The following is a 19,345-nucleotide window of genomic DNA, read 5'->3' as shown; positions in this document are numbered from 1 at the left end:
CCTGTTCCTCACAAATGCTTACATTTCACATCTTTGGCTAAGCTCGGGGAATTTGTAAGGGAATTCTCAAGTGACCATTACATTTTGCAGTGCTTTCTTTTCTACACAGATTTAATGGTGAATGTTTTTAGTAAGTACCACCAGTCCAGAAAAGGGTGCTATACAGAGAGCACAATGCACACAGTTCGTTTGCCAGCCAATACCTTTTGTTCTCTAAATAGCTCTTCTCTCCGTCTTCTTTTTTCTTTTAACAGTGCCTTCTCCCTGTAAGAAAAGAAAAACAAAATACAATTGATTAATTTTTAAAAAAAGCATCAATTGAATATACAAGTAAACTAGGACCACCTCATTTTCAGAACGGTCACAATAAATGTGCCATTTACCATGGGTTTTATTAGGTTCTTGAGTGTGCGTAGTGGGGGTGAGGAGAAGATTAGAGAAATATGCCTAAGTAAGAAGACACAATACAGTAAAATAAATAAATATCCTCTCTATGACAAAAGAAAGTATTGACTGTTCTTAGTACATCTTCTGCGACGAGAACCTACTGCTTCTATAAAAGGTTCCTTAATCAATCAAACAGGATTTATAAAGCGCTGCTAAACACCCACAAGGGTATCCAGGTGCTGAGAGTCAAGCTGCTTGGGTGTAAGCAGTTGAACAACCAAGTCTTGAGTATCCCTCTGAATTCCTGAAGAGAAGATGAGGTAAGAAGGGATAGGGAGTCTGTTCCAGGGCTTTGTGGCAAGGTAGGAGAAGGATTGTCCTCCACTGTAGTTTCGGCGGATGGTGGGGGTGTGAATAAGAGAGAGGAAGGCGGAGTGCATGTGTCTGGTGGGTTGGTGGAAGCTCAGGTGGTGCTTGATGTATTCTGGGGCTTGATTGTGCAGGGCTTTGTAGGCGTGGGTTAGCATCTTGAATTGGTATCTCTTGAGGACGGGGAGACAGTTGAGTTTCTTTAGGCGAGGGGTGATGTGGGTCCTTTTGGGGAGGTCAATGTTGAGTCTGGCTGCTGAGTTCTGTATGGTCTGCAATCTCTTCAGGAGGTGTGTGTTGATTCCTACGTAGAGTGTGTTGCCGTAGTCCAAGCGGCTGGTGGCGAAGGCTTGAATGGGCGGTGCGTCTGGTGGTGACTGGGTACCCTTTGAAGTTCTTCCGGAGCATGCAAAGAGTGAGGACGCAGGCGGAGGACACAGTGCTGATCTGGTTTTTCATTGTAAATATTTGTTGTCCAGGATGATGACGAGGCTCCGGGTGTGGTCTGTGGGAGTGGGTGAGAGTCCCAGTTCCGTGGGCAACCTGGAGCAGTTCCACAGGGAGGTGTTATTCAATTTGTTATTAGTACGCAGGCATGAAGATAAACAATAGGAGAGAAAGAATGTATTTTAATTCTGTAGGAAGGTGTTAGCAGTGATATAGGAATGTATAAACTGTGAGATACCATTTTTAAAGAACAGAAAATGTTCAGATTGACAAAAACCCTAGAGAGAGTTTGGCCAAGTCTTAGCACTATCAATGTAGTTAAACCAATGTTTGGCATTGATGCTTCTACAAGTCATTTAGGCTTCTCAAAGTAAGATGAATCTAGTGCTGTGTGAATGTCTGCTTAGGACATATTGTCCTTAGACAACTATCTTATTTAAGTTGCAATGATTTAATTGATCAGAAACACCTTAAAATCTCAAGAGTGTGATACTTGACATTATATAACATTTTATCAACCTAAGTGGGGTGATAAGCGGAGTCAGCTTTGCCAGAATTTGAATATTTAATGTACAGTTTCAACTAAGCTCTTTGTTAACAGCTTTATTAACCCACCTATCTTAACTTACATGCTGGTTTCATCAACAGCATAACTTAGTATAAACACCTGGAGAATAAGTTCAGAGGAAGACGTTTCTGACTACGGTTGCTCACTCAGTGAAGGATAAAAAGGCACAGACCTTGTATAGTTCAATTTAGGAAACCCAGAAAAGAAAAACATATGGAAACACAGACTAGCATTTGGGGCCAACATTAACTTTCTTCTTTGATCTTACCAGCCGGTGCTGGAGCTTTCAATAAAATAAGCAGACACATCTCATAATATGGCCTAAAAACTCTGCATGCAGAGCAGGGTTATAGCAAGCTGCAGTACCAAAGAATTACATTAACAGTGCAAAGGAATCAAATTACAAGACCCAAATTATTAACCTCAACCCATACACAATTGGATAATATACTTACACATCTCACGCCTAGAACTCATAATAGCCAGATGTGCACATTATTGGTTTGTGCCTCTATCCCAATATGGAAACGTTAATATATATGTAGGACCATGATATATGCCTGGGTGTGACTAGCCCTAGATAACCACAAAAGGTTTATTGAACCGTTTCTGGGCACTGTAAACTACCAACTAGCTCTGTGCTTAGCCTAATTAGACTGACAATGATAGCTTTCAATAGCTTTTGGAGGATGCATTGTGTGCGCACTCCTCTCAGAGGCTATGAGCAGCTGTTAAACTCTGCTTGGAGGGGGCAGAACACACAATTGATAGAGTGCCCTAATGATGGTGGGAGAGGTCGTATGACATTGGTGTCAAGGGATCTGTGCAAAAAAAAACAAGCATTTACAATGCAATGGTTTCCCCTTTGGAAAAGTTAGAGCCATTGGCATTGTAAATGACAACATTTTTATTTATGTGTTGGTTTTGAAAACAGATAAATAAATGGCATTGTCATTTACATTGCCATTAGGTTAATCTCTCGCAAATGTGATTCTTTACCATGTCATTCATGCATACATTCACTTGGTACCTGCACATTTTTTCAAGTGTGTTCTTTCATTTATCTTTTTTAATTAATGGTGATTTTAGAACGTCTAACCCGATAAGGGCTGAGAAACTAAAGAAAACCCTAGTGAGGCCTTATTATGTATATAGCTGGTTTTGGACGCCTCATCTCCAGACAAATAAAGACAGATTGGAAATGGCCCATACAAGGCGTGGCATGATGATGCCTGCTTTAGAGGAAGAGGCGGCTGAACATGTAAATATGTGCAGACTGAAGGGTCAAGGCGCAGAATTTGAAGGAGATATTCACATTCCCAACGGGAATGAACAGTTTAAGAAACAAACATCCTTTAAATCGAGAGTATTCTGTGGGTTTGTGTAACCTACATGAAACTTAACTAGGAAGGCTCCATCCAGTGCACTGAATGGACTGAGCATCGTGCCAGCAGAATGAGTGCCTATGCAGCAGGAGGTTGCATCGTCAAATGTCCATTTACAGGGGGTGCAAAACGACCGTTCTAATAAATATCAGCTAAACAGGTCGCAGTTTGGGACCCCCTATGATTGGGTCCAGTGGTAAAGCCTGGTTTTGGTGCCATGGTGGGGGGCGGTAGTGGTGCGGTCTGTGTAAAACTCAACACAAGGGTTAGCCATTTCAACATTGTCTCAGAGAGATAGCGAGAGAGAGAGAGAGAGAGATTTTGAGAAAGAGAGAGAGAGGCAGTAACTCTCCTGGCAGAGACCGTGCACCTGCAGCACTCTTCTACATGGCCTTGGGGCCCTCCCCTGTCTTGACCTTTCCTGGACCCAGAACGCACACGTGTTCAGCTGAACGGTATTAATTGCAATACATGTACATTTTGAAATGCAAACATTTTCATTGGGAAAATCAAAGGACGTGGCCTGCTTTTTCAAACTAATCATTTGCATTTCAATTTTAAATCCACGCATCCCGGACTCCAGAGTCCCAGCCCACTAAATCTTGCATCAGGGGTGCATTGGGAATAGACAGCACGCGAACGTGCATGTGTGTTTGCTGGGGGGGCACCCCCTGACCCTCTGTTCTCTCCACCTTTGCCCGAGGCCTGCTGACAGGCGCGAGCAGAGGCCGGGCCTCTGGGGAGGCTGCTGAGCGTTGCTGGGGCCGGAGGCGGGAGCTGCAGACAGAACCTGTCATCCACAGGCTGCCGGTCCCTGTTCCGGACTCCTTTCCCTTTAACCCCTTCAGGCCGTGTTCCGCGCATCTGTGGTTCCCTCCCTGAATCGTTGCGTCAGCGCAAACAATTCTGTATGTCAAGAAGCGCCCTGGCGGTGCAAGCTGATATATTCTTGGCGCTAAACACATTGGATGAACAGCGTGTGCCCATTAAACTCTGGACTATCGACTCAAACGCACGGGCTCTCCGCTTCCATAATGATGAGGACACACCACTGAGGCACAAAGAAGGTTGCAAGTGTGATAAACGTGATATCTACCGTTTCACAACATTGAGACATTATTAGATATAAGCAGTGCATACACAGATATGCCGAGAGGGAGTGTGCGCCCCACGTTCATTGATGTGACTCGGGCAATTATATAAATGTTTAATTACCCGAACAGCTCAATGAAACTATAGGAGTGTTTATTTTCTTAGCCATGTAATAACACCAACGCTTTCATATAGCGCCTGCTAAAAGAGGTTAGTGCTCTGACTGCTCAGCAAAGAAGAAGCCTTGTTTCATCAAAATGTCTCCTTGTTCCGAGTCTCTGAAAGATCAAAGGCTGAGTTTGCTTTGGTGTGGTCAGTGTGCCGCGGGCAGGTTTCACTGGCAGGGGAGAGGTTTACACGTGTAGCATCCTAGCTAATGATCAGCCAAGCAGCACTATAACCCCCAGGTCGAGTGGTGTATTGACATCACCAAACCCTGCCTCGCTACGTTATTGGACCAGACTATTTGGATTCAACTTTTACATTTTATTTATTAAACAAAGTGGATTTTAATACAGCTATCTGTTTCCCTTTGGTTGGAAACAAATGTATCCACAAACGTGGAACAATTTAGTGTCACTGGACACAATCTCCACACGCCAAATTTGCGGGACTTGATTACGTAACAAACGTTTTCCTATTTTAAATTTCTCACATCTCCCCCATCAAATCTTGTGTTTACATTTTTAAATTCAAATCTGCGTATATAAAAATCACCACGGAGCAGATCTCCACATCGCTCCTTCAAACCTCCCCAGCCCTCTCTTCTAACGCCAACGAAGCCGCCTCCAACCTCACCCTTTGGTTATCCAAAACCGCCGACACCTTAGCACCACTGAAAAAACGTCAAAACAAACCTGGCAACAAGAAGGCCTCATGGTTCAACGACGACCTCAAGAAATCCAAGAAACTGTGCCGCTCCCTTGAAAAGGCCTGGAAAAAAGACCCATCCACCAGCAACAAGGACGCCTTCAAAAACGCCACCCGCACTCACCACCAACTGATCCGAAAAGCCAAGAAAACAGCATTCAAGGATCGACTTGACAACAACGCCCACAACAGCAAGGAACTTTTCAACATCGTCAAGGAATTTTCCAACGTCTCGGCCAACTCCAACGACATCACCCCTTCTCAAGCCCTCTGCGACTCCCTAGCCTCATTCTTCCACAACAAGATTGCAGACATCCACAACAGCTTTGACAACCAACCCGGAAGCCAACCCACCCTACCATCAGCTGACCATCTTCCCCCCGTTAACACCCTTAACGCCTGGAACCTCATCTCCACTGAGGACACCATCCGCCTGATGAATTCCATCCACTCTGGATCCCCCACAGACCCATGCCCTCACCACATCTTCAACAAAGCAGACTCCGTCATAGCTCCGCACCTCCGAGACGTCATCAACTGCTCCTTCAACTCCGCTACCTTCCCAGAAGACTGGAAACACGCTGAACTCACCGCCCTTCTGAAAAAACCAACAGCAGACCCCACCGAACTCAAAAACTACCGCCCCATCTCGCTTCTTCCATTCCCGGCCAAAGTCATCGAGAAAGCTGTCAACAACCAGCTCGCCGCCTTCCTCGAAGCCAACAAATCACTCGACCCCTCACAATCTGGCTTCCGAGCCAAACACAGCACTGAGACCGCCCTCATCGCAGCAACAGACGACATTCGAACTCTACTGGACAATGGAGACACAGTCGCCCTCATCCTCCTCGACCTCTCTGCAGCCTTCGACACAGTCTGCCACAAAACCCTTTTACAACGCCTCAGAAACATCGGAATCCAAGAAAAGGCACTGGAATGGATCACCTCGTTCCTCACCGGAAGAACCCAGAGAGTCCGCCTCCCACCATTCAAGTCCGAGGCCTCTGAAATCATCTGCGGCGTACCACAAGGATCCTCACTCAGTCCCACCCTCTTCAACGTATACATGAGCCCCCTCGCGGCCATCGCCCGCCAACACAACCTCAACATCATCTCTTACGCGGATGACACTCAACTGATCCTATCTCTCACCAAGGACCCCAGCACCGCCAAAACTAACCTACACGAAGGAATGAAAGAAGTCGCCGAATGGATGAAACAAAGCCGTCTGAAACTGAACTCAGACAAAACAGAAGTCCTCATCTTAGGTAAATCCCCCTCTGCATGGGACGACTCCTGGTGGCCGGAAGCCCTCGGAAATGCACCCATCCCGACAGACCACGCACGGAACCTTGGCGTCATCCTGGATTCTTCACTCTCAATGAACAGACAAGTCAGCGCCGTATCCTCCTCCTGCTTTAACATTCTTCGCATGCTCAGAAAAACATTTCGCTGGATCCCCTCCGAAACAAGGAAAACAGTCACCCACGCTCTAGTCACGAGCCGACTGGACTACGGAAACACCCTCTACGCAGGTACCACCGCTAAACTCCAGAAGAAACTACAACGAATCCAAAACGCCTCAGCCAGGCTCATATTAGACATCCCACGCAACGAACACATCTCTGGTCACCTTAAAGACCTCCACTGGCTACCCGTCAATAAAAGAATCACTTTCCGACTGCTTACCCACGCACACAAATCACTCTACGACATCGGACCAGATTGCCTCAACTCTCGACTGTCCTTCTACACCCCCTCCCGCCAACTTCGCTCTTCCAGCCAAGCCTACGCCACTGTACCTCGCATCAACAAGACCACCATGGGAGGCAGATCCTTCTCATACCTGGCTGCCAAAACATGGAACTCACTCCCCGCTTACCTTCGCCTCACCCAGAATCACCTAGCGTTCAGAAAGCAGCTTAAAACGTGGATATTTGACAAATAATCCTCCTCCCCTTCCTAAGCGCCTTGAAACCCTCTGGGTATGTAGTGCGCTATATAAATGTTATGACTTGACATGTTCCTATTTCTACAGAATGGTCTGGGATTGTGAAACGGAACATCTCCCCAGAGTTTTAATTATTATATTACGTTTATTAAATCAAGCAGATGCCAGCAGAATGGTCCGTGGACGACACCACTGGGCATGGGTGGAGATAAAGAGGGGGGCTTATTGTGTCCTGTGCAGATCTATGGAGCTGTCCCCTGTAAATGCGAGGAGGTCGCCCAGTCTTTCCCTTCCCTTTCGGTCACTCTTTCCTGTATGTAAGAAAGTGAACTGGGCTTAATGGGGTGCCTATGTGCGCATATTTTATGTAGAGCTAAAGCCAGCCGTGCAAGTTCAGCGAGGCACTAAGTGGTCTCTGTAAATTGATCTGTGTCCAAATCTGACCTCACTTTTTCAATCCGCTCATCTGAAAGAGTGCCGTCCTGAAAAACTGTTGTGTTCTAGTGCAGCTAGCCCAAGCCCGAAAGTGCTTCTATGACGACCTCTAAGCACTATAGGATTCTGCATCTGTTGCCCCTCTGTTTTCCGAAAGAGAAAGCAAAGCATCTCTGTGACAGTTACTCCAGCTGGCTTTGCCTGGGGTTGGAGGCTGAAGCAGCCGGTTAACCACGACACGTGTTAAGTTGACGTATCCGAAGTCGCATTAAAAATGTATGTGTGCGCGTGGTAAACAGATGGCACTCCCTGTTCAAACCACACACAAAGATTCTTTCAACCAGAGGAGCTCGATTCACCACAGCTATGGAGCAAATGTTTAAACCGGTTCTAATTCAAGCTTTCGCACTTGTAGAAAGTGTGTGATCTTGGACAAAATCACTTTATCCCGAGGGTCCCAAACCCCTTATCTGCAAACACTGAGAGAGCAGGAGACAGGCAGGACTGGAGACAGCCAATCCGACTGCATTAAGCACAATATGTAGCCATCCAGAAGTCTCCGTAGATATTTTGCACCTTTCTATTTCTGAAAATGGTTGTCTGATCGCTCTACAAAGGACAGGCCACTTCTGTGTATTGTCCCATATAGCGACACGGCGGAGTAATGTCGGAGAAGAAATTACTCCATGAATGAAAGGAAAAAAATATTAATGGCATAGAAACACACCGGTACCTCGTCATGCCCACTAAATCTAAATCTCTGATTCCTAATATTCCCTGCCAGTTCTGAAAAACATGAAAGACTCCGGGAAGTCCAAAAGAGCACTGTAGTAAATAGAGAGCAAAACAATACCAACGACACCCAGGTTGGTTTCTGAAGTGGCAAAGTCTAACAAATATGCCATACTCTACATGCCATTGGTTACTTCAGCCTATTTTTAAAAAATCAACAGCTAATGTATTTCGATGACGGCCTTTGTAACTTGCTAAGAGGCTCTTAAACGGTCCAAAATCCACAGCGTGCTAGCCAACATGACAGCCCTTTGCATCCCTGAATCTCGCCCCATGTTATCCATAACGTAACCGGCAAAGTAACACAGTAGGATGTTGTGCGGTGGCCCTCAAACCTGCCCCAGCCCATGTACGTGATGCCACGTATCCCGAGCCAGTGACTTGAACTGCCCATCGCAACCCCCTACCCTCCCCGGCAGTACCCCTGGTGCGGCACCAACCGACAGAACTCACCATCCTCTCCTCCACGCACGCCGGGAATGTATGACGTATTCAACGCGAGGGGAGGATTAAGAAAACAATCCTGAGTGCTTAGGAGGGAAATAAGACGCACGCAGGAGGCTGGGAGCGTGCCCAATAGCAGGCTAAAAACTGAATTCACGTCAAATGTTAGAGCGCGCGAGTGACCGCGAATAGGCGACAAGAGTGGCCTGCTTTTTGAGCCCAAATGCTGTGCCCTTCTTGCAACGGGACATTATTCAGTTAATTAGCAATTAAATTTGCTTTGGTATACTGGAAGCTATTTTATTTTATGAGGGCGGCACATTTTTAGAAGTATGACCAAGTAACGATTACGATTTTTACAAACTCGTATCCCAATAGTTTGTAGTGTGTCGTACTTATGAGGACAGGAGGTAATGAAAGTGAACGGAAAAGGTCGGACATGTTGAATTGGTGGATGGCTTGCCGAAGAAACAGGTCAGGTCCCGGGCCGGCAGCCAATCACAGCGCGGCCCGGGGAATGACGTCACGGGGGTGTTCCGGCCGGCAGATTCGGGGGCGTGTTTTTGCCCTCTCCCCTTCCCATTGGCTGGAAGGTAAAATTCCAGCCAATGGGAAGAGGAGAGGGCAGGACTTAAAAAAAGACACGGAAACGCCCGCGAATCGCGTTTTCACCAGAAAGCGTGATTGACAGCCCCTGTCTCCCAATGGCTAGTCTCCATTTATGGAGCTAGCCAATTGGAAACAGAGGCGGTCCAAACATCCTTACTGTTAACAAAAGTTTTCGATCTGGGAGGGGCACTGCGTGCCCTCACCAGGTCGAAACCTAAAAAGGCTCAGCAAAAAGGGCCAAGTGCAACTCTTTCCATACTGGACTCTCATGGTAGAGAGGGTGAGCAGTGACACACTTCTCTGGGAGGCAGCGTGTGGGTCAAGAACTCAGAACTCAACAGTTCTCTGGAGCTGCGTATAGTGAGTGATGCTGCAATGTTTAAGAAAAAAATTAAAACCTAGATTTTTGTGCAGGCCTAATCCTCTGCTGTTCATCCTCTGATCTTTGCTGCCGAGTGCTGGGTCACCACTTGGAGTAGACACTATCAATTGCTATCATCATCATCATCATACTGGCTCACCAACACAATGCGCCCCTAAACTAACCCTCCTCCATATCCCCACTATTCTCAATATGAATCGTTATAGATAGTGTTAGAACTGGCTATTTCTGGTAGGCTAAGGCTGACGCCAAAGCCAGGCAGAAACCACCATTCTAGCCAGGGCAAGGAAGTCACACTCCAAGATAACCTCTGCTCACCCCCTTGGTAGCTTGGCTCAAGCAGTAAGGCTAAACTCGGAGGCAATGTGTAAAGCATTTGCGCCAGCGCACAACAGCAACAACATACTAGGCACACCACAAAAGAGACTCCACACAAGGTTATTATAAAAATAACTTTTGTATTGTAAAAACACATCAGATAAAATCACACATATACGTGGTGCCAACTGGCACGGGCAATATTCACAGGGATTATGTACACCAGACAGGGCCACATGGGCGCCTGTCAGAATCAGATATAGTACTTCTAGATACAGTGTAGAATATAAAGTCACTTCTAGAATAAAGAATAAAGGTAACATAAAATAATAATCAAAAGATAACCAGTAACCACTGGTAACAGGAACCAGGACCTTACTAGGACCACCTGTACTAAGAAAGCAGAACCACCTAAGTATCACACAGCATTTAGGGGTCTAAGAAAGAATACATTACTCATGATGCAATAAACCTACATTCAGAGGAGTAGAAAAGAAGAACACATGATGACTAAACATTCAGAGGTGCGGCGCATGGAAAGAAAGACACATGATGCAGTAACACATTCAGAGGTGCATAATAAATCAATAGCGCAAAAACTCACATTAGCAATAACTATTAAAAAGCATAGAAATCACATTGCGCCAACCCTACATAAGCCACTACCTGTGGCAGTCCCTGGGCCAACTGGCCTGGTGGGGCAAAGATGCCCTGGGTCCAAAGTCAGGGTGCGCTGCCATGCAGCGCCAGTTTCAAAAGTACAAAAAAGCCTAAACGTGGCAGCTGCCCACAAAGTGCTGGGCAACTGTGTACTAACAAGCTGTGGCAGGGCTCTCAGTAGCCCCTAGAACAATCTGCGCCACCTGAGCCACACAGGCTCTAAAATAAACACTGCGCACGTTGGAGCCACACAGGCTCTGGCCAACACTGGTCAAACGTGGGAGCCATACTAGCTCTAAAGCAACATGCCCCCTGGAGCCTCCCTGGACTCTCCAAGCGTTGGGGCGACCCACTGCCAACCGGGGCCGCCCTTGACGCCCTCGTGGCTTTAGACACAACTGGACCCTCTGGGGACGAGCAACGACAATCTGCCCCGATATGCCCCGAGCCCTCTTGCTCTTCTGCCCCCTCGTTGGAGCCATCTGGGCCCGAGAATGGTGGGGCGACCCACTGCCATTCGGGGCCGCCCTAACTACCCTGAACATCCTAGGTAGTACACTGGTGCCATCATGTGCCCCTACGGAGCCTCTCGGGCTCTCAAATAATGCCCCCAGAGCCGTCTCAGGCTCTACACACCGTTGGGGCGGCCCGCTGCCATCCGGGGCCGCCCTGAAGCAGTGCCTCTAAACCGGCACCAACACGAAGCCTCCAGTCACCGCCAGCAACATCACGGAGCCCCCCAAGCCCTCTTGACTCACCGGGCTGTTCTCAGCGGGGGCTCTCCTTCGCCCGGTCTCCCTCCCTGGGACCGGGTCACTTCACCGGCAGCGGGCGGGGCTCTCCTTCGCTCGCGGTGGGGGCAGGCACCGACAATGTGCCTCGCGCCCCCGCCGCTACAGCTCCTCCAGGCGCGCCTCCTCCTCCTTCTCCGGGGCTCCCTCAAGTCACGGGAGCCCCATAACGGCCGCCATGCTTCTCTTCTCCCCGGGCCCGGCGGTGATCGCTTCTCGGCACCCGGGCTGCGGGGGCGGGACTTCCGGCCGGCCACGCTGAGATTGGCCGGCCGGCCGGCCGGCCAGGTACTTCCGGGTCGCCGCGGGCAGCGCGGCGGCCCTCGCTAGGCAGGCAGGCGGGCAGGAATCGCGAGGTGGGCACTCGCCAATTAAAATAAAGAACTGGGCAAATCCAAAAATCTGAAAAATAAGCGGAGTGGGCTCCCGCGCCGATCCGCAGCCGGCCTCCAGCAGCCACGCGCTTCCAAGCGCTATAGAGGCACACAAAGCGCTCCAGCACTAGAAGTGCAACCAAAGCGCCATGGGCAGGAAATGAAGCGCTCTCAGCGCTATAAAGGACAAATCCAGCGCTCCCAAGCGCTACAGCACAGAAAAAGCACTTCCAGGTGCTTAGGGGGGCAGAAAGTCCAGCAAAGTCCCCCCTCAGCCTAGGCAAGGCAGAGAGGTCCCTGCAGAAGTCCTCCAGGCATCCGTCAGAGGTCCAGGGGATGGGCAGGGCCCAGGGATTCCCCTGAGCCCCAGCAGCAGCATGCCCCTGGCAGATTCAAGTCAGAAACAAGAACATTTTGGAAGGGGGCACAGCCCCTTCTTATACACAGAAAATCCTTTGAAGTCCTTTGAAGTCCTTTGAAGCAGGCAGTGTGAGAACCAGCGGGACTGGTTTAGAGGGAAGTCCCCTTCAGTATCAGGGACAGAGGTGTCAGTCGCCCAGCGGGAGGTGGAGCCAGCTTTGTAGTTACACAGGAACAGCCCTTCACTATCAGGTGCTAATCTCCTCCCACTTCCTTGGCAGCAGATGCTGCCTTTCATCCATGGGCTGACTTCAGACAACCTCCTGGGCTCTCTAGCCCCTGTCATCCTCAAACCAGACAGTCAATCCACAAGCAGGCCCAGGCACTCTGGGCCAGGCTCACCAGCCAATCACACGCTAGCACCAACTTACACAAATATGCCAACTTCCAAAAGTAGTACTTCTAGACTAGACACAGTCATGCCGCATACATCATTTTGCAGCATTCATTCTCACGAGTTCGCTCATACCAAACTCGCCCCTGCACTCCCCATGCATCAGGAACTACCATGGGCATACATATTCCCCATTTATTCCTATGGGAGGGCAGGTCACTCACCACACATTCACAGAGAGCTCAAGCACTTTACACTGTACCACAGTGAAAAAGTGTGCAGAGGCCTAAAATCACCAACACCAGGTTCCATAAACAAGCTAGGAAAAAGCAAAAAGTCTAGGGGTGAACCTGCCCAACGGGCCGGGTCCAACAGATAGCGTCCGAGAGACGCTTGCTTTTTTTTTTTTAAATATATTTTATTCATTTTCAGCACTTATTTTCGGTACACAAGTGTACAATGAGCAAAAGAAAATGGCACACATAATCTTCAAAACATCACAGCGACAGCTCAGTGTAATGATAATACACAACGGGATATTGAACACATATCACATTACTCTCGGCAAAACTAATGAGAAGTATAAAAAGAAATCGAGGCTTCAGAGAGTGTGAGGTTGCATGTTGTCGATAGTAGTATGGTCTGGAATTCGGGGATGAGATGGCAGTCGCGCGCCTACCCCAGGTCCCGCCCAGCAGTTAGCATGTAGTGTACCACCCATCATAAGGTCGCGGCACAAGTGCTGTGGGCCAGACGGCCATTGGCTACTAATACAATATTATCAACTTTGTAACAGTCATGTCAAATGGAAAACTTCCATGACACTTGAACTTAACCAACAAGGACAAGCATTTACAATGCAATGGTTTCGCCTTTTGAAAAGTTTGAGCTATTGGCATTGTAAATGACAAAATTTGTATTTATGTGTTGGTTTTGAAAACAGATAAATAAATGGCATTGTCATTTACAATGTCAATAGTTTAATCTCTGGCAAATGGCACACAAAAACTCACAGACCCACACACACACACAGACCCACACACACCAACAGAGCCCCCCACACACATGCACAGAGCCACACACACAGAGCGTTTCCTCTGCTTGTTAACGTTTTACACATTATGGAAATTACAGTAAACGGACCGAAAACAGGGCTGGAGTGTGACAGGCGAATGGGAAATGCTATCAAAAAGGAGATCACATTGTAAGAGCCAGAGCAGATACATCAATAATCACTATACAGGTAGGTGTTAGCAGCTCACATCTGCTTAGGGCATGCAGTGAAACAGGTCCAAATATGTATGTAAAATGATTTTGCAGACAGTGAGCTTTCTTTAATGGAGGCCCAAAACAAAGGACCTGCAAGGGAGAAAGTGGGAACGTAAACTTGAAAAACGAAATATCTCAATGGACACCACTTTTGGGTGACCGCCCCTCGGGTACACATGTGTAGTTTTCAGATTTGTTTTCCCACAAATAGCGCCCACTCCTTTAAATCAAATCCACTCCTGCAGTAGGTGCATTACAATAAGGCTTCGAATCCATGTTGCTTCTTTCAAAAGGAGCACGGTGTTCTTTATTTTAAATGTAAGGGGATGGAATGTCAAAAAATATCAGGTGGAACCTAAACCGTTCAGATTAGACATTGCTGCCGACTGATTTCTACTCTCTCTGTACAGATAGCTTGCAGCAAAACGGGTAAACCACGTTTTTTAAATAGAATGATGATCCACCATAGACGAATGTTCTTCATGTAACCCAAACAAATTGAAGCAAGGAGCATGCCTCGCCACGACTCAAACTAAAGAAATGTTAACAAGGCGCAGTGTCTGCAGCGGGTGCCGCCTCCCCATGCACACCAGGGAACGACGGCACCAGCAGCGTCCTCCGTGAGCATGCAGGGCCCAGGGCGGCGTGAACACCCGAGCAACACAGCACTCAATAGATTTCTCTGGAGGCGGAGCCTAACGGCTCCGTCCCCCAGCGAAACCTAAAAAGGCCGAGCCAAAAGAAAAACAAATGTTAGCCCAGGCGTTACACAAACATGTTCAAACGCAGCTCTTTCGTTAGGGTAAAAAAACAACCCACCTGCCAGAAATACTGTGATACAAAAAAAGGGCTCGTAGACAGAACTCCAAGTGACAAAATGGATACTGTTTAAAGTATAACACAGTTTAACTGTGTTCTCGCCCCTCTGGGTGTCTGCCGCCTGGCATGAGGTCCATACGTGCTATTTTAGCGCCACACTGTAAGAACGCTTCCGCCCGGAAGTGTCACTTGTGTTACAATACACAGTAACACGTTCAAGGGCCCGGGGATGAACCACGGGCTGGGAACACTGTTCGCGTGAACACAATTCATGTAACTAATGAACACACATTGGCACAAGGGGGCAGTTTGCTCCATTAACTGGTGATTTAAATAAAAAATAAAAAACACAACCCTGAATCATACAAGCTGGCTTCAGATAAGCACCTGGCAAAACCAAACATGGAGATGGGACTTTGCAACAATAGTGGGTTCACGTATGCATGGTACTTTTCACATTCTGCAAATACTCCGCTCTAAAAAAAAAAAAACAGTCTGCGTCTGCACATTATCGTAGTACTCCCGTTTACATCCAGTAAAATAAGGAGACAAGATCATTTCACAAAAAGGGGAATTGAGGAATGAGTCACGTGGCCAGCATATGAATTAATAAAAAAGTGCTTTGGCTTCTTTACCTATTGATTGACCATTAGGTAGCAAAAAGCATGTCTGCATCGTGTATTTCCGGGGCGAGCAGTGCTTCTTGAATGGTCTGTCAAAGACCCTCAACTGATGCCTGCTGCCATGCAAGGTTCTGTGTGTCTGTCAGGCTCTGTGAGCGGCGGCTTCTGAGCCTATGTGCACCCATTCCGGGTACAGGTGCTTCATTTTTGTGACTAGACATTCCATTAAATTAGTAGCTGATTAATAACAACTTTTTAAATGAATTACATCATTTTCTGGTGTTTAGATCGTATCTGATATACATCTCCGAAACGAAAGCTCGTGGGCCACATAAACCTTGGGGGTGCAAATTCCCCTGGAAACATTACTCAGATGAACTGTCATTCTTTCGCCCAAGTAGCACATCTGGAGTGACAGGGGAAACTGTAGTACTCGCCCTGTTAATTACGACCTTGCACATACAACAAAGTTTCGCAGCTGACGTCCACGCACACTGGGGGAGGGAGAGGGATGGAGGCGAGAAACTGGTGTGTAACCCGTCACTTGCAGCACGGAGTGTTATACGCATGTGACTAGCTAAATGACGGGCTTTCCACTTTACCCAGAGATGCAAAAAAATAAACGCATTGAAGAAGCATTCTAGTGGAAACAAGTAAAGCAAACACATGAATCACAGAACGAACTCGACAAAAGCAGGCTTCTACGTTAAAATAACAATTTCAGAGAATGGATTTGGTGCATTTTTCTGTTGCATCAAAGATACATGGATTCCTTAGTGCCCATCCACAGCTCTGCTCTGCCATTGTCCCACAGCAACTCCCGGTCTCCTGCACGCCCCTGCTGACTTCGAAAGCATAACAATACACCGCCTGTGCAGGGCTGAAGTGCCGCTCTCACTAGACCACAACCCACGCTGCCTCCTCACACATATCGCCTGCCCCGAGATATTAAACAGAACAGGTCCGGGCATCACACCCGCCGTTGTTTGCACCCCCATGGGGCAGACACACACTGTACACACTGTGCATTCACGCTACCCCTTTGCACCCGGCACTTACTGCACTGCACTTACAAGAACGCATGTACACCTTTAACACTGTATCTGCCCCCAGTGCTTTGCCGCTGCCCCATTACAGCACTAGCCCCCCAATCCTACAGCCTCGACAAGTGCACAGCGAGCACTCGCCTTCTCTGGTGCCCCTTAGCGCTGTATGCCCGGTGAGCACTTTGCAGCACTTCGCGCTCTATCGCACTTTGCTCCAACGACACTGCCCGTACTGCACCCCCACCTCCACCAGACCCTGGACGGACTCACCTGGGGTGTCAGCCAGCAGGCAGTGCAGCGGCAGCACGCCCAGCACCAGCAGCAGGAGGATGGAGCCCCGGCCGGCTTCCTGGCTCCCCGGCGGCCGCAGCATGTTCCTCAAGCGCCGGCTCCTTCCTCCTCTCCCAGGCTCCTCCAGTGCTAACTTTCAGACGGCCCTCCGCTCCTGTCCGGTTAGCCCCCCACCCTCGCCCGCTTCTTCCTCCTTCCAAGTGAGGCGGCCGGGGTGGCAGCGCTGCAGGCCAGTCCCGCCTCGCTTCACCCGGGTGCTGCGGGAGTTCCTCTCTGGGCTCCCAGTCTGCTGTCACCCGGCCGGGAGCAGCGCAGACTTCCGGGGGGGGGGGGGGCGGGAGAGGAACGGACGGCGGGAGGGGGCGGGAGAGGACACAAAAATTGAGGCACGAAAATTGGCACAAGTGCGGCGTGGGCAGCCGCGGATTAAAAAAAAATAAAAAAAAATGGCGGCAGCACCTACGAGGACACGGGGGGGGGGCGGGAGGGGGGCGGGAAAGGACACGAGAGGAACGGACGGCGGGAGGGAGGCGGGAAACGTGGGGACGGCGGGAGGAGGGACACAAGGCAGGACAGCAGCAAGCACGGCCCGGCCGGAGGAGACTCGGGGGCGTTCCCGGCGTCGCGTGACGTCGGCAAAAGCCAAAGAATCTCGGGAACGCCCCCGTGTCTGGTCCGGCATTGATGGACAGGCCCCTCGTCCAATGGCTAGGCTCCATTTATGGAGCTAGCCAATGGGACGGGGGGCGTGTTCCAGAGTGCCTTACTGTACTCAATAGATTTCTCTGGAGGAGGAGCCTAACGGCTCCGTCCCCCAGCGAAACCTAAAAAGGAGATGGGACAAAATAAAGAGAAGTTAATCTCCAATATTATGAGGTGGGGGGTGGGGGGGGGGAATATTGAAGAAAAAATAACACAGGGTAGAAAGAGGGGGGCGAAGAACTAGTGGATTGAGAAGGGTGTTAATGTGGGTCTGCGGGAGCAGGCTTCCGATTCCGGGGCCAAGGTGTGGAGTGATAGAAATCCTGTAGGGTGCGGGTCTCTCTCAGGGAGGGGAAGAGTAGCTCAGCTAGGTCTAACCAGCACCAGGGTGCCGGTGTCAAGAGAGGGGGGTTCTGGGCGGTTGTTGTCCTACGGCTCTGCAGCAGCACCTCACAGCACAGGTATAGGTTATGTCTTCCACACATCTGAAATGTGGGGGTATTGACGGGGCATGGGGCTTTCCAACCCACCCACTGTCCAGGGCCGGCTCGAAAAGGGGCACCATCGAAGTGATTCCCTGTTCCAAACTCGCCTGCTGGAAGGACTTCAGGGTATCATCCCAGAGCTGTGTAATGGGGAATTTCCTCAGCCCTGCCGTCTCCTCCCTGTGAAGTACGGCGCTTTCCGCTTTCGCCCAGTTATCAAAAGATGCATACCAGTGTTTAGCATGTGGGGGTTCAACATTTTTCCAGCGTTTAGTGAGCAATCGTTTGGCCGTAACGAGTCCCAAATTCCAGAACCTGGCCGGTACTTTGTTGAGTTTAGTCCTTTTGTACAGTCCCAGAACACAGGCCTCCCATGTGTGTGGCAGGTCGTCGCCAGTGCTCTGTGTCAGTGGGGTTGTCACCTTGTTCCAGTATGTCTGTATATTGGGCCAGCCCAGAACATATGCAGGAGGTCCGCGCCAACCAGGGAGCATCTTGGGCATGCAGTTGTAGTAACCGAGAAGTATTTATTGATCTTGTCTGGTGACAGATACGCGCGGTGTAGTATGTAGAATTGCATGATTTTAAAGCGGGTGTTGCGCGGGATATTAACTGGGCTAGCCAGTACCATTGCCCATTCTTTATCCGTCCATGCCCTACCCGTCGCCCATTTGTCCCGCAACTGTTGGGTGGAGCATTGTGTGTGCGCATCAGGAGAGCCTGCGCTAGCCAATGGACTACGTGAGAGCCATTGCCCATAATATGGAGGAATTGCAGAAGGTGGTGTGCTTGTAGCTCTTCAGATATGTCTCCCCAGGGCCGCGCAAGTGTGCGTATTATGGACGCATGGAGGAGAAACTGCCCGGCCGGTAGGCCTGCGTCCCCGACTAAATCCTCAAAGGGAAGCAGGACACCGTCCGCATACAAATTGGCCAGTGTTTCCACATCAGCCCGCACCCACCTCTCCAACGCAGCCTCCGTCATCACTCCTCCGTCTCTGGGAGTTCAGAGGAAGAGTCTTCCAGAGGGCCATCTGTGCTTGCAATGAGGAAATAGCTTGTATTAGGTTTCCCTCCAATATGTCGGAAGGGGTTCTGTAAATGTGTATTCCTAGATACCGGAACGTGGTAGGGTACCAGGCGAGTCTCCCGCCGTTAATGTGAATGTCGCACTTCTGAGCGTCTGGGCTGAAGGAGTATACTCCTGATTTGGCCCAGTGACCCTAAGTCCCGACATGGCCTCAAAGGCTCTGAAAGTATCCTACAGGGACTGTGGCAGGCAAGTCAGGTCCCTAACATATAGGAGCAAGTCATCGGCATATAGTGAGACCGCATGCAAACCATCCGCCAGTGGTATCCCCCACTCCTCTCCCTGGGTTCTCAATAGTGCTGCTAGAGGTTCCATGGCCATTGAAAAAAGCAATGGGGATAGGGGGCAACACTGTCTAGTTCCTCTTCGTACCCAGATAGCTTCAGACAACAG

General features: G+C 49.1%; 1 long non-coding RNA gene across 1 annotated transcript in view; it reads right to left on the bottom strand.

Annotated features, from left to right (window-relative positions):
- Nucleotides 1-19,345, bottom strand: part of LOC147722558 (uncharacterized) — a 31,272-nt gene that overhangs the window by 8,787 nt on the left and 3,140 nt on the right. The window contains exon 2 of the long non-coding RNA XR_015310143.1: nt 204-264. This is a non-coding gene — a long non-coding RNA (uncharacterized LOC147722558). The remainder of the gene's footprint in view (nt 1-203; nt 265-19,345) is intronic.

Source organism: Lissotriton vulgaris, chromosome 4_1, assembly GCF_964263255.1.
Source record: "Lissotriton vulgaris chromosome 4_1, aLisVul1.2, whole genome shotgun sequence".
Classification (NCBI taxonomy): Eukaryota; Metazoa; Chordata; class Amphibia; order Caudata; family Salamandridae; genus Lissotriton; species Lissotriton vulgaris.
This window is presented reverse-complemented; position numbering and strand designations above follow the sequence as displayed.